This window comes from Macaca mulatta, chromosome 20, assembly GCF_049350105.2.
Source record: "Macaca mulatta isolate MMU2019108-1 chromosome 20, T2T-MMU8v2.0, whole genome shotgun sequence".
Taxonomy (NCBI): Eukaryota; Metazoa; Chordata; class Mammalia; order Primates; family Cercopithecidae; genus Macaca; species Macaca mulatta.
Window position 1 is genome coordinate 8,098,347 of NC_133425.1, and position 12,902 is coordinate 8,111,248.

The window sequence follows — 12,902 nt, forward strand, 5'->3', positions numbered from 1 at the left end:
ATCCTTTAACATGGCTGCAAGGTTTAAGTTGCAAAAGGCAATCTTTAGAAACCAAAAGGTATATCGTATAATAGGCAAAAAAAAATTATTTCAAAGAAAGGAACTTGTTTATTAAGACACACTGATAATTTACAGAAAAGCCAGCATTTGAATCCAGCCCTCTGATTCCAGTGTAACCTACAATGTAAGTGCTTTCCTCAAGACACACCTTACAGAGCTCTCCATATCAGGGAGACTGTTCTGCAGAGGTGATGTCATCTGGTATTTTCAGTCATCCTCTGGCTGTGTCCCCACCCAAATCTGATTTTGAATTGTAGCTCCGATAATCCCCCCATGTTGTGGGAGGCACCCAATAGGAGGTAATTGAATCATGGGGCTTGATTTTTCCCATCCCATTCTCATGATAGTGAATAAGTCTAATGAGATCTGATGGCTTTATAAAGGACACAGTCAGGCCGGGCGCGGTGGCTCAAGCCTGTAATCCCAGCACTTTGGGAGGCCGAGACGGGCGGATCACGAGGTCAGGAGATCGAGACCATCCTGGCTAACACGGTGAAACCCCGTCTCTACTAAAAAATACAAAAAAAAAAAAAAAACTAGCCAGGCGAGGTGGCGGGCGCCTGTAGTCCCAGCTACTCGGGAGGCTGAGGCAGGAGAATGGCGTAAACCCGGGAGGCGGAGCTTGCAGTGAGCTGAGATCCGGCCACTGCACTCCAGCCTGGGAGACAGAGCGAGACTCCGTCTCAAAAAAAAAAAAAAAAAAAAAAAAGGACACAGTCTCTCTTGACTGCCACCATGTAAGACATGCCTCTGCTTCTCCTTCACCTTCCATCATGATTATGAGGCCTCCCCAGCCATGTGGAACTATGAGTCCATTAAACCTCTTTTTCTTTATAAATTATCCAGTCTCAGATATTTCTTCATAGCAGTATGAAAATGGACTAATACATCCTCTTAATCATCAGATAATCTTTTGAGTCCCTAATGGATAGATAGGATTATTAAGGTAACTGTGATAGGCCAGACACAGTGGCTCACTCCTGTAATCCCAGCATTTTGGGAGGCTGGGGAGGAAAAATCAGTTAAGGCCAGGAGTTCGAGACCAGCATGGGAATGCTAGCAAAACCCTGTCTCTACAGAAAAATATTTAAAAAATTAACTGGGTGTGGTGGCATTTACCTGTAGTCTCAGCTACTTGGGAGGCTGAGGCAGGAAGATTGTTTGAGCCCAGAAGTTAGAGCCTGCAGCAAACCATGATCACACCACTATACTCCAGCCTGAGTGACAGAGCAAGACCCTGTCTCCAAAAAAAACCAAGCAAAAACAAACAAAAACCAAAAACTGCAATGCACACTCATTCTTAGGAGATTTTTTTCAGAGCCATCTGTGGGCCTCAAATGGATGCTAAGTCGGAGACTTCTTATTACTGAAAAAGGCCTGTGAATGACCACAGATAAATGGACCATTGGTCCTTCCAAAGAGGCCATGTAGAAGTTCATTATTTTTGACCCACAGTGTTGCTGTTTTTCATCCTTAGCAGCTTGGACCACACATTTCACGCACAATGGTTGGATGGTAATTAAAGCTACCAGTTACTGAATTTGTATTATGTGTTATCTACAGTGACTTATAAGGGAGTCTTGGGGTTATCATCACTTAACTCTTAAGATAGCCCTATGAAACAGATTGCTATTTCCAGTGTGGGCAAGACATCTTAGAAATGTTAAAGTATCAAGCCACTACACCATCAAAAAACAGTAGTGCTGAGATTCAGTGCCAGGTCCTTCTGTCCATGTTCATGATCCCTTTGCTGGAAGTCGCTCTTGGACTTGGCGAGAAGTCTGCTCACAGCCTCTACTCTTGTAGCTGTTTTAGATGTGGTGATTCTTTACATCTAACCAGGGCTGTGACCTGGGTCTCTGGTACTTTCCTCTCTTCCCTGTTACTGAGTTTTGCCAGCTGACCTCTTTTGTCCCCAGATTGGAAAACTAGTCTAGTCTTCGATATTGTTTTATTTTAAAAAATTTCAACGAGGTGTATTCCACATAATGTCAATTATTTTTAAGTGAACAATTCAGTGGCACATAGTATATTAATGTTGTGCAACTACCATATTTATCTAGTTACAAAACATTTTCATTATCCCAAAAAGAAATCCCATGTATATTAAGCAGGTGCTTTTCATTCCTCTCTCCCCCTAACCCCTGGTAACCACTGGTCTGTCTGTTACAATGGATGTGCCCATTTAGGATATCTTACATAAATCGTACAATACGTGGTCTTTTTCATCTGACTTCTTTCACCATAATGTTTTCAAGATGAATTCACATCGTAGCATGTAGCAGTACTTCATCAATTTTTATGGCTGAATAATATTCCACCTTACAAATGAACCAATTTGTTTATTCATTGATAGACATTTGGGCTGTTTCCATTTTCTAGCTATTGTGAATGATGCTGTTATGAACATGAGGGTACATGACCTTGTCTGAGTATCTGTTTTCAATTTCTGTGGGTATATACCTAGGAATGAAATTGCTAGGTCGTATGGTTTAACCCTTTGAGGAAACTTTGTTTTTCACAGCTCCAGTTTCTGATGTGATTGCCTCTACTGTTTGGGGATGGATGATTCTTGGCTGACCTACTTTCTACATGACCAAATAGGGGCAGCATGGTTGTATAGTCTTGACAAGTGATCATCAAACTGAGAAATGCCAGTGAAATGATTGTGTGTGATTTTTTTTCTGCAGCCATTGGGGGAGATAGACTGAGAAAGGATAGAGGGAAGCAAAAAGGGAGCTCATGTGCAAAGTCAAGGCAATGTAAGAGGGGGGAAGGATGGATGGTTGGATGACAGTCAGTTTGAAATGCTGGTATGGCAGGTTTCCCCTGAGTATCAATGCTCAGTAGTCCTACTTTCCGCCTTTTCCATTCTATCACCATTATTCTTTCTCGGACACGCACATTCTTCAATGCATGTTGACTCTGAGCCTTTCTGTAGTCTGTTCCTGTCACTTGCAAGAATTTGGCTGTCAGGGAAGATGCCAGCAGGTCTTTTAAAAGCCACTGCAAACTTTCATTGCTAACTTGTAACTTGGAGGAACTTTCAGAGAAAGGGTTATAAATAAAACGCATGCATCAATCTGGGTTTCGCAACAGGAATGCAATTCCACTTCGTGGCTAGAGATAAAACATGTCTTGCCGTGCACAGTGAGCTCTTCGCCGTGCTTGCATTTTATTTCCCATCACAATCTAAGTTATGGCAGATGAAGCTGCTCATAAGGTATGAGGTTAGACAACCCCATGCTAATTCACACTTATACACTATGGTGTGTTTTTAAAGATCCAAGCTCTGCTTTCTTCAGCAACTCAGGCTTGAAGGAAGGGAGAAGGGTGGAAAAGAACCCAGAAGAACCTGTGGCAAGGGCGAGTATGGTCTGACTCTCCAACCAGGTTAAGTCTTTTGAGAGCAATAGCGGAGTCTTAGATCTCTGTGCCTTAAAATGCCTAGAAGAGTGATTCACATAAAGGGCGTGCATTAGTGTTAATGAGTGTGTGCTGCTGCTACAGAGGATAGTTCTGATAACCATTAGAATTCATGGACAAAAAAACAATGATCCCTAACAGCTTCTCAACATGTAGATACTTTGCTTAGTGCCATATGTGCATTATTCTGATTTCATGTTCATTATTGGCATATATGTTGAATACTATTATTTCCATTTTACAGATGGGAGACTTGAGTATCAGAGGGTCATAGTCATTTTGTGAAGCCTGTATTTGATAAAAGCCAGGACGCTCCCAGCCCCAAAATGATTAGTGGACTTGTGTTCCTTCTTAAGCATTCTACCTCAATGAACTCTTGGCCCATCTGAAATTCTTTTCTTTTTTTTTTCCAGACAAAGTCTTGCTCTGTCACCAAGGCTGGAGTGCAATGGCATGATCTTGGCTCACTGCAAACTCCACCTCTTGGGTTCAAGTGATTCTCTTGCCTCAGCCTCTCAAGTAGCTGGAATTATATGTGTGCGCCACCACACCTGGCTAATTTTTGTATTTGTAATAGAGATGAGGTTTTGCCATGTTGGCCATGCTAGTCTCAAACTCCTGGTCTCAGGTCATCTACATGCTTTCTCAGCCTCCCAAAGTGCTGGTATTAGAGGAGTGAGCCACCGCACCCGGCTGCCACCTGAAATTCTTATAAGGGAGTATAGTATCTCCTTTCTTACTTGAATATACGTCCCTTGATTTTGAATCTCCCTATTCTTGATTTCTTAGGGGTCAGTGGAAATCATTCTTGTTCCCTTTTTCATTGATTTGCTCATTCATTCAATATTTACCACCAATTGAAATTTTGAATGTTAAATGTCAGTCACTGTTCTAGTTGTTGCAGATAGGAAGATTAGTAATAGGAGATTCCTACCTTTGGGGACCTAGCCAGGTAATCAGACAAATAGAGGGCTCTGTGTTGCGGGCTAGGGTTGAGGGGATCACAGGATGCTACAGAAAGGAGCATGCTGGAGCTCCACCGAACAAATCAGTGTGAGAAGCGGTGTCCTGGAAGAGGTGGCATCTGGTCTGAATCTTGAAGGATGGATGTGAGCTGGCCCCATGAACGAAAGTGTGGAGAGAGTGTAGAGTTCTCTTTTATCTGGATTTCCATATCTTTGTCTACACCTTGTATTTTACAGTAATGCAATGGCAAAGAGGAGGTTCTAGAATGTAAATAGTTATCTGGCTGGGCGCTGTGGTTCACGCCTGTAATCCCAGCACTTTGGGAGGCCAGGGTGGGTGGATAAGCTGAGGTCAGGAGTTCGAGACCAATCTGGCCAACATGGCGAAACCCCATCTCTACTAAAAATACAAAAATTTGCCAGGCTTGGTAGTTGGTACCTATAATACCTGCTACTCGTGGAGGCTGAGGCAGGGAGAATCACTTGAACCAGAGAGGCAGAGGTTGCAGTGAGCTGAGATCATGCCACAGTGTGCTCCTGCCTGGGCAACAGAGCCAGATTCCATGTCAAAAAAAAAAAAAAAAAAAAAAAAAGTAAATAGTTATCTTACTCTCAAGACAACTCAAGATGTTCTATTACTTTAAATAGAAAATGGTGATGGTGCTTTGTAGTAAATTCTGGATTTCATTTTTTAAAAACTAACATTGAGTATATATCCTATTTTTCTTAATAATCATCATAATAAAATACTAATACAAGTCTGTAAGTTAAAGTCATCCTGTTTTGTCAACACATTACTCTGAAGAGAAAATCCATTGCTTATCAAAAGAGGTTCTTTGGAGTAATCACTCACTACCTTGAAATAATTATTTTTTTCTTGTATATACTCTGTTTTGCTTTTCTTTGAAAAAGTCCAAAAGCTTTATTTGAAAACTTTTCTGGAAGAAAACATTTAAAAGGAATTAAATATATTTTTAAAAAGTTGTAGTAACATTTCAAAGATAATACATGTGGATTGGAAAGAAACACTCTTAACAGTTCAAAAGTGAAATAACGGAAAGTGGTATTGTCGCGTTCCCACCGTCTTCCCTAGAGGCAACCGTTGGTACAGGCGTAAGTGCATCCTTCTAGACTGAGGATTTCTTCTTTCTATTTTTTTTTTTTTTTTGGAGATGGTGTCTGGCTCTGTCGTCCAGGCTGGAGTGCAGTGGCATGATCTTTGCTCATTGCAACCTCCGTCTCCCTGGTTCAAACAATTCTTCTGCCTCAGCCTCCCAAGTAGCTGGGATTAACAACCTCACTCAGCACCCTTGACATTGCTGGTCAGATGATCCTTTTGTGTGTGGGCTGATCTGTTTTGGGAGGCTTCCTGGCAACCTCACTGCCCTTTAGCTACTAGATACCAATGACGCACCCCTTCCCCACTCTAGATGCCAAAAATGTCTCTAGACATTGTCCACGTTCCCCTGGGGAAAAAATCGCTGGTGTTGAGAATCACTGTTCTAGGTATTTTTAAATACACACTTAGAATTTATGAATTAATGGAAAAGTCAGAGATTATTCAGCAAGGCAGGGATGATTTGCAAAGGGAAAAGGAGAAATAATGACAGGAAAAGGGAGTTGTGTGTTTAGAACAATGAAGCTGAGAACACAAAATGAATCTCACTTTTGGAACGGTCTTTTGATATTCAAGGTCCGGGTACCTATGCATGTGTGAAGCGTTTTTGAGTTCCATTTTCTCTGGCTTTTTGGAACTGCCGTATCCTCTCCCTGGGAGTGGGTATTTATTCACCACATCACTGCAGAAAGCAGGAGTGCTGGATCGGTAACACAAAGAAAGAACCTAGTAGGAGATGAAGAGGAAAGGGAGGGAGGCAGGGCAGTCGATGCCAGGGACTCGTGCAAGGGGGTCCTGAAGACACGCCACTAATGAAAGGTGACGGTGGAGACAGAGGCAGTGATCCTGCCCAGGAACTTGGATCTTCCATCCGGAACGAGGAATGAATATCTTTGGGGAGCTTCCTGATGTTAGTGGCAGCAAGACTTTAGGAATCCTGTGACTCTGAATTCAAATCCTGGCTGTACCGTAAGGTGCTCAACCTTTAGAGATGTGAGTTTCCCTGTCTGCAAAAAATGTTGCACCTTCTTTACATTTTGGGTAGGCCGACCACATCGTGGTGATGGGCGGAGTTGGTCTGCGTTCATTGCCCAGGTGCCCCGCTAGCTATTTATTTCAGCTTGGTCATGCCGTCTAACTTCTCCCTATCCCACTTTTCTCATCTGGAGAAGACAGGACTCATCCTCACCACGTTAGGTTGTATGGATTGAGCCAGCTGATGCATGTAAGAGCTTGGAACAGGCTGAGTGTGGTGCTTTGTACCTGTAATCCCAACACTTTGGGGAGGCTGAAGCGAGAGAATCATTTGAGGCCAGGAGTTTAAGACCAGCCTAGGCAACATGGGGAGACCCCCTTTCTATTTACAGAAAAAGGAATGGGTTCTTACAACACTGCCTGGTACACAGTAAGTGCTCCAGAGTTGTGAGCTGGGATCATCATCACTCAAGTAATTCCCATGGGTTGTTAAGAGGCTTAGAGATGTGAAAAGAACCGAGAACAGTGCCTGGTATACAATAAGCATTCCGTAAGTGGCAGTGCAGGCACAGTCTTGTGGGCATGTGTGATCTTGCGTGTTCGATCTCCTCTCTTTGTTCCCTCTCCCTCTTGACATTTTCCTTTCTTTTTTCTTTCTCTTTGCTACCAGCCTAAGAGCTCAGGAGAGAAGGGACTAACCCTAAGACCAGGCAATTTATTTTTCTCAAGCCCATTTCTGTTTAATAATTATCATATTGACTCTGAATTTATTACACTACAAGAATGACTTTATGTGAAATCTCATGAATTTAAACATTAATGTAAGATAAATTAGTTTTAAATTGAACTTCTCAAATGCAGTTGGATGTGTTTCCGTATGATGCATAAGAAATTTTCCAAATAAAATCTAAATCTCTGATGTTCCATTTTTTGCGCAAATGGAAGAAATATGTGAGGATATTTGATAAGGTTAAAATATGATTGCATTGCAATAGATTAGCCATGCTATAAACTAACTTTTTAGTTTGGGGAGAAAGCAGTTTGGGGGCAGACTTTGGTGGATAAAAAGTAAAGATTTCTTGGTACCTACTTACTGAGTCTCTTAGTGACTTAAATTTAACACAGTTAATATAAGATATACCATCCTTAAGAGGATACTCTTTTTTACTTTTTTAAAAAAAATTAATTGTATTAGAGGTGGGTTTTTTTTTGGGGGGGGGGTTGTTTGTTTTTCTTGCAACTACTTAAATCCGATTTTCTCTGAAAGCTCTCCTCTTCAATATGATCTCCAAAGGGCTGAAAGTGCTGTCCTCCAAACCTGGCCTAAGAAAGTGGTCACAGATGAAGCAAGTAAATCCATTAAAGAAGAAATGGGAAAATGTGTCGTGTGCCTTATCGGACCCAGCATTATCACTGGAGGAGAAGTGCTTATAGGGAAGAAAGGGAAGTTTGCTCAATTGATGCAGTCTCAGTATGATGACAGCTGGTGACTTCCTGAGGGTTATTCATCATACTTCAGCAGGGTGATCTTTTCAAAGCCTGAGTGTGACCATGTCACTCCCCTGTTCTCCAGAGCTTTCAACATAAAACTGAAATCCGTCTCAGAGGGCCAGACTCAGAGTATCCCCTGCCAGGCCCATCCTTCACTGCTCACTAGCCATCTCCTTCCCCCCCTTACCCTTTTGAGGTCTCTTCTCACCCCTCAGGGGCCAGCTTCTCTCTCTCCCATGGTTGTTTGCCTGTGCTGATCCCCCATGTGGATCTCCGGTCACTTCCATCACTCTTACCTGGTTAGCGTTTCCCTGGCCCTTGGATCCCAGCTGAACTTCCCTTCTGCAGGAATGCCTGCCCTGAAACCTCAGGTCCTCCTGTTGCCCCTCTTAGAGCACTGGTAGGCAGTAATTCCATTCGTAATTTGCATACATTTCTAAGCAGTTTTGATTAATGCCTGTTGTTTCCACTAGACTTTATGCTCTGTGGGGGACAAATCTTGTCTGCTTTTTGCTCATCAATTTTTCCCCAGCACAGAGCTAAATACTGGCACTAGTAGACCCTTGAGAAAATGACTAAAAGCCTCTAAGATCCACGCAGATACGAAGAACCAAGTGAAGAACCACATCCATGCAGATATGAAGTACAGGTGGCATGGGACAGCAGTCAGGAAGTCGTTTGGCTTAAGGAGGAAGGCCAGTGACTCACAGATGGAGTCTGAGCACTCCCCTTGCCCCTGGAAGTGAGAAAGAAATAGTACAAGTGGTCACAGGATAATAAAAATTTCAGGCCAGGCACAGTGGCTCACGCCTGTAATCCCAGTACTTTGGGAGGCTGAGGTGGGTGGATCACAAGGTCAAGAGATCGAGACCATCCTGGTCAACATGATGAAACCCCATCTCTACTCAAAATAAAAAAATTAGCTGAGCATGGTGACACATGCCTTTAGTCTCAGCTACTCGGGAGGCTGAGGTAGGAGAATCACTTGAACGCAGGAGGCGGAGGTTGCAGTCATTTGACCTTGCGCCATTGCACTCCAGACTGGCAACAGAGCGAGATGTCTATTAAAAAATAAATACGTAAATAAATAAGATAGAAGTTTCATATGACTAGAGGCTATGGGCTGATAAGATCCTGAAAAACCAGGTGTGGACCAAGCTGGTTAAGACCAACTGGACCCAACATGGTGCTGAATTCGACCTAGGTTTCACCTAGAACCTCATGATATGCTTCTTAACGTTCTAAGTCACTGTGACTTAGGATGTTAATGAGTGACTTAGCATGTTATCATGAGGTCCTAGGTGACCAGCATCATGATTTCCGAGAACACCTCCGTTTGGTGTAAAAATGAGTGGTACCACAATTCTAAGAAATTTCCACCCTTTTCCAGGAATTTTCATGAATATTCCACCCTTTGGCTAAAGAAACCCGTAAAGGTAGCAGCCCCAAACCCCCTTAGGCATGGCGCTCTCTTGAGTCTGCCTGCACTCCCTTTTCTTGAGTGTGTACTTTTCCTGTTGTAATAAATCTTTGTACTTTCACTGCTTTCTGACTTATCCTTGAATTCCTTCTTGAGACCGTGTCAAGAGCCTGGTCACCTGCTGGGATCAAAGTCCCACCAGTATTTGGGGACCTCCCCCAGCCCACCAGTATCAATATAGTCCCTATAGGTAATTGTCTAATGAGTGGAAGGTGGGTGTAGAAGTTTCAAGAAACCAAAGAAATGCTAGATGTGTCACTTGACCCAAAAGAAAAGCATTTTAAAGGAAGTTAATGAAATGTAGTCAGAAAAAGTAGCATAAAAGGAGAAACCTGAGAAGTTCTACTTTTAGGAATTTAATCTACATAAATACATATATAAGGGAGCAAGATTATGTGAGGAAGTAAATTCAATGTGTACACACACATATATAGAACGATTGTAAAAGGCTATTAATAGATTGCTTGCATATGTTTTGGGTCTGTCCATGCAATGAAGTACCACTCAACCATTTAAAAAAAAAAGTTATAGATATTTGGTATGAAAAAAAGTGCAATTAGTTAAAAACATATTTGCATAATCATGTGAATAGTATAAATGTATTTTCTTCTGTTTTTTTTTTTTTTTTTTCTTTTTTTTTTTAATATGGAGTCTTGCTCTGTCGCCCAGACTGGAGTGCAGGGGCGTCATCTCAGCTCACTGCAACCTCTGTCTCCTGGATTCAAACAATTCTTCTACGTCAGCCTCCTGAGTAGCTGGGATTACAGGCACCTGCCACCACACATAGCTAATTTTTGCATTTTTAATAGGGACAGGATTTCACCACGTTGGCTAGGCTGGTCTCAAACTCCTGACCTCAGGAGATTCATCTGCCTTGGCCTCCCAAAGTGCTGGGATTACAGGCATAAGCCACTATGCCCAACCCTTTATTTTTATTTTATTTTACTTTATTTTATTTTGAGACGGAGGTTTGCTCTTATTGCCCAGGCTGGAGTGCAATGGTGCAGTCTCAGCTCTTTTCCACCTCCGCCTCCCGGGGTCAAGTGATTCTCCTGCCTCAGCCTCCCGAGTAACTGGGATTACAGGCACACACCACCACGCCTGGCTAATTTTTGTATTTTTAGTGGAGACAAGATTTCACCATGTTGGCCAGGCTGGTCTTGAACTTCAGACCTCACGTGATCTGCCCACCTCAGCCTCCCAAAGTGCTGGGATTACAGGTGTGAGCCACCACGCCTGGCTGAATGTATTTTCTTAACCTATGTGAAGACATCAGTATCTAAGAAAAGATTGTGCATTCTGATATACACAACAGGGAAAGTCTAAAATAATACAGAACTATTATTCCTGGTTAGTTCCTGACATTAAGTTTCATAAGAAAATATTACACTTTTTTTTTCCTGTTTATCTTTGAATTTTACTAACGAGAAGTAATAATAGATCAATGAAGAAAAATGTCACAGGAACCCTAAGAGGAAGACCTTAGAAAAATAAGCAGGGTAAAACCATACTGTATGCCTGTAGTTCTCAACTGAGACTATTTTGTTCCCCCAGGGGACAGTTGGCAATATCTGGAGGCATTCTGGTTTGTCAGAATGGGGTGGGGCAATTGCTAACGACATCTGGCTGGTTCTGCTAAACATAGGACAGTATGTAGAACAGCGCTCACACGAAGACTTCCCCAAGCCAAAATATCAACAGTGTCTAGGTTAGGAAACATTGCTGTAGGCTGGTTTAAATATGGTTCTCTACTCTTTTTTCTGGTAATTTTAGGAGGATGAGGTTCTCAGTTGAGGTGGGAAGTGGTTTAGAGGGTCATCCAGATAAAATCTGCGTTGTCTTTACAATACCCGAGTCACTCATAAAATTATTCAAGATAGTAGCTCTCCCACCTCCTGGCCTGGTTGACATTTCAGCAACCAAGTAGAATTGGTCATATAGTCTGTTGTGAATCCATGGATATTTTATTTAATTGCGATATCTAAAGCTCCCCAAAGGTGGATGCCATATAACCTTCGCATTTACCATCTAAACCTTTTCCCAGTTGATCTCACTTTTTCTGCTCCAGTCAAATCCCAACCTCCATCTAAAGTAAAGCTGCATATTACTAAGGTTCATTTTATTTGCAAGCAGTTTTGCTCATAATTTCATTAGCATACTTGGAGGTGGGGAATGAGAGAGGAGACAAAACAGCTTAGTCTTACCTTAAAGCTTGGCTTGCCTTGGTCGAATTTTAACTCTATTCTTGGCTCACCCGAGTCTTATAGTCCAAGATGTAAATTTACAGAAACAACTTCTTGGACTCTCCTATTTTTTCTTATGTCTTGTTGGATGATAGGTATTTTCTAGATTTTACTGAGTTAACATTTTAGTTGTGTTATGTATGCAAAAAATTGGAATACTCTGAAACATATTTAAGCACATAATTGTACCTCAGCAAACCCTCCAACCAAATGCCCATTATATATTATTTACTTAGTCTAATACATTTCCCTTTTTGGATATAAGACATTTCCCCTCTGATCATTACATCTAGAGATGGGCAACTGTTTATTTGAGTAACTTAAAAATATTTTCAACAAGAGCCAGGGCTGTGGGAAGTGTCCTCAAATGGAAGAGTTTTAAATATTTTTTAATACAAAGATGATAACTTGCAACCAGTTCCATTATTTATAACTCTTATCCCCTTCATCTCTTGGGTTTGAGAAGAGCTGGGACTTTGGGCAATTACTGATTCCATTTCCACATGTTTGGGAAGGAGGGACAGTGGGAAGAAAAAGATCCAGCACTTGGGGAGGTTTTATGATCATCTCCATCTGCGAATGCTGGGGAACATCATTTATGCAGTGAAAGAAACAGGAAAAGCAAGGTCTTCCTTCCAAAAAAGAACCTCTAGTTCTCGCTAAAGGGGTGGAATAAAATTGCTATGGCAAAAACGGGAAGATGTTGCTAATGGGAATATACCGAATGGTATCACTAATTAAATAAAGTACTTTGGAATTAATTGACACCCTGCACTTAAGAATATAATTGCATATTAATCAACCATTTGTAGACAAAACTGAATGCTATTATGTTAGGATCAAACTATTTCCTGATATTTCAAAGCCCGGGATTCAACTTTATTCCTGAATTCATCTTCGGCAATGAATACACTATATTTGTGTGCGAGGAGCCCAAGTGAATAAATAAGCAGGAGTTTCTGAAGGGAACAACACAGTGGGATTTATCTTGAAAAGAGCAATTGCTGACATATGTCACATGTCATTACCGGAGAGTTGGCGACAGTATTATTCATTATGTGGTTTCAGAGTGTTCTAAATTAGAGAAATGGATTATTGGAAGTGGATGATTTCCCCAGATTGCTACTTAATAGTGACTGAGGAGT

General features: G+C 41.7%; 1 protein-coding gene and 2 long non-coding RNA genes across 33 annotated transcripts in view; all 3 read left to right on the forward strand.

The window, feature by feature from the left end:
• RBFOX1 (RNA binding fox-1 homolog 1) overlaps positions 1 to 12,902 on the forward strand; it is a 2,485,711-nt gene that overhangs the window by 1,595,836 nt on the left and 876,973 nt on the right. The window lies entirely within an intron of this gene.
• LOC144337898 (uncharacterized) overlaps positions 1 to 12,902 on the forward strand; it is a 103,110-nt gene that overhangs the window by 19,391 nt on the left and 70,817 nt on the right. The gene's annotated exons all lie outside the window — the stretch shown is intronic.
• Positions 2,837 to 9,110, forward strand: LOC144337916 (uncharacterized). The gene is made up of 2 exons (XR_013411557.1): positions 2,837 to 4,802; positions 9,007 to 9,110. It is a non-coding gene; the product is annotated as an uncharacterized LOC144337916 (long non-coding RNA).